Source organism: Lampris incognitus, chromosome 3 (genome assembly GCF_029633865.1).
Source record: "Lampris incognitus isolate fLamInc1 chromosome 3, fLamInc1.hap2, whole genome shotgun sequence".
NCBI lineage: Eukaryota > Metazoa > Chordata > Actinopteri > Lampriformes > Lampridae > Lampris > Lampris incognitus.
In genome coordinates, this window is record NC_079213.1 from 96,093,442 (window position 1) to 96,096,819 (window position 3,378).

Consider the following 3,378-nt stretch of genomic DNA (forward strand, 5'->3'; position numbering starts at 1 on the left):
GCTGCAGGTACAATACAAACCGGGCAAACTGCTGCATGTAGCGGATTTTCTCTCCAGAACGGCTCAACCAAATACAACACATACGCAAATGAAAACACCAGCCACAGTCTACGCCATGGGCCTGACCACAGACACCCAGGTGTGGATCACAGCAGCTGTACCAACATTTCCACAAAAACACTGGAGTCCATCAGAGCCACCATGCTCAAAGATCCCTTATGTCAGGCTCTGTGTGCCCAAATCTCTGAAGGCTGGCCCATCTCTAAACGAGCAGTAGATCAAACACTGAGACCGTTTTGGACATTCAAGGAGGAGCTAGCCACTGACAATGGACTGATATTCAAAGGTTACAAGAGTGTTCATCCCAGAGCTACTACGCAATAACTTCCTATCAAAGATTCATTCAGGGCACTCCAGCATTGAAGGCAGTCTCAGGAAGGCATGGGATACAGTATTCTGGCCAGGGGGTGAAGAAGTATGTGAGCAGATGTAGCACGTGCAACACCCTTCAGGGGAGACAGCAGAAGGACTCACTCAATCCCCATCATCTCCCCAAACTCCCATGGTCTAAGGTAGGCATGGCCCTCTTCACTGTGAACCAATCACACTACCTCATAACAGTCGACTACTACTCAGACTACTGGGAGCTGGATGAATTGGAGGACACCACAGCATCTACCACCATCGATCGCTGCAAACAGCACTTCAGCTGACATGGCATCCCTCACACTGTCATCTCAGACAATGGCCCCTCCTTCTCTGGACTTGACTTTCAGACCCTCTCAAATGACTGGGACTTCCGACACGTAACATCATCACCATACCACAGCCAAAACAATGGCAAGGCGGAGTCAGCTGTCAAAATAGCCAAAACAATACTGAAAAAGGCGGCGCTGGCAGGAGAGGACCCACCTGCCTTCCAAAGATCTTCTGCTTCAACCTCGGGTAGTGCAAAATGTGGTCACATAGAAGCACAGAAAGGGGTTTATTTCCCAGCACCACTATGATGCACATGCCCATGACATGACAGTGATCATTCAAGGGGACAGTCCGAGTCTTGCTATGACCCAACGTGCCCAACAGTGCATGGTCCATTGGAATCTGCACTGACCAGAAGAGTGACAGATCATATGAGGTGCTGGTACATGGTAAAACATACCGAAGAAACAGGAAACACATTCGCCCAGTGGATGAAACACTCAGACCTTCACCGCCTGAGAACCCTGAAGAGGATGATGACTGGGGGAGTTGGGGTGGAGCTGTAGTGGCTGACGATCAAGAGGGTCATGCTCCAGCACTGGCTGAGAACACAGTCCAGGCTGTAGACCCTGAGCCTCAAGGTCTCCGCCAAACCAGGACCAGGAACAACATCAGGCCTCCAGAGAGGTACACCAAAGACTATGTGACTTGAACATAGACTTATATAAAAATATTAAAAAAATAAAAAAGAGAGGCATAAGAATGTAATGTTTATCATCTGATTTGCTGTTCGTTGCTTATTGAGTAGCCACTGAAGGACTAAAAGTTTGATAAGGTAATGTTGATCATCTGAGTTACTGTTAACTGTTTATTGAGTAGCCTCTGCAAGAACTCACTGTTTAAGTTATGTGAAGGGAGATGATATGAGTTGGCCTGTACGTGGCAACACTGTGTTAATCTTACGTATCTGTGATCTACTAGACAAGAGAAGTAGAGTGATTGCACGAACGTACAAGGCATGTTCTGTACTATGTCCCAGAATTATCAGTAAAGCTTCATAATCCCACGTATCTGCACGATCATTTCAACATACTGCAAGGGGTGGGATACCTGCAGTCAGTTGAGACTGAAGAGGTCATTTAGATGAGTGATGACACATCTGTCAAACGTTGTATCCAGATGAACTGATTCAACCTTCTTTGACTTAGAGAGATTACCTGAAATAGTTTTCATTGGGTTTTTTTCCCCGTGTTTTGATAAGCAGTAGGATAGATGGAGTAGATCTGGGCAGTCCAGGCCCCCAGGTAAGGACTCTACACATGCAAAGAGTCTGTCACCTCCACCTTGATCAGACCCTGTAGGCACAAAATGGGCAAAATAGGGCTGAAAGAGATGGAATGATCGCACTTGGCCGTACCTTGTAAAATAAATAATTTTAAAATCAAGTCTAAAGTTAATGATGAGCATCCAACAACGTAGCAATGGCAAAATAGAGAGAATATTAAACAACACAAATGTTTTTTAATTCGGCTCTTACAGAGAGCCTGCTGCGTAGAAAACAAATACATGTGTACAGTAGTGCTATCTATCAAGTTGCCTATTAATACCCATTCAACCAATCAGCATCTTGTCAATCGTTCGTATGTACAAATTGGCTCTAACACTGGTGTCTTTGCAAGCCTGGATGATGGCTTGTTGCAAGAGGTAGACAATGGGGGGAATAATTACAAATAACCATCAGTCTTTGCGCTTGTCTGTCAGACAAGCGTGACCAGGTATAACATAGGCCGTGTTATAAATGTATAACCTCCTTGAAATATCTAATTAATAGTCGTCCGTCTGTGCTATCATTGGTTGAGCGTGAATACTGTCGTCATACAGAAGTCTCTTCTGTGTGCGTGTGAATTGTGTGTGTGTGTGTGTGTGTGTGTGTGTGACAGAGAGAGACAGAGAGAGAGAGAGAGAGAGAGAGAGAGAGAGAGAGATACCCTAACCCTAACCCATGCTGCCTTCCCTTTTGACGCCGACGGCTAACGTTAGCTATCGATATACGTGAGATTTTGAAACCAGCCACGGCCGCTACAGTGAGCAATCACCCTCCATCTCTTCTGTATGACGACAGTATTCTCACTCAACCAATCACAGCACAGACAGACGAATATTAATTAGATCTTTCAAGGTGGTTATAAACCTATAACACGGCCTATGTTATGCAAAAAATTATATGGTTGTGTAAGTACAAATCTGTGCGTAAGAACGAACGATTGATGACCGAGGCCCATGATCTCCACCTGCTAAATCCAATGCAGGGTCGCGTGGTAACCCTTCAAGTCTTTTTCAGTGTAGATTTACATAGAACTCGACACAAGGGGGAGCCATTTGGTCAAGGAATGAAGCTTGAAAGTAAAACTGCCAGTGCACCAGTGTCGTTGGAAACTTAGACCAAAGGTCGCCGTAGATCACTGGCTTGTCCACATACATAGGAATCCTCCATCTCTCACGAAGTGCATCCGTGTGAAGGGAACCTGAGCAAGAGTGACATCTCGTCTCGCGCAGACCTTCATCCACTCAGCCAATCTGGGGCTTTCACTCCTTGTTCTGGTCACATCATTTTGAAATGTGAGTATCGGGTTCCTGTCGAAAGTAGTTTCTGCTCTGGGGGTCTCCAAGGTCACAAAT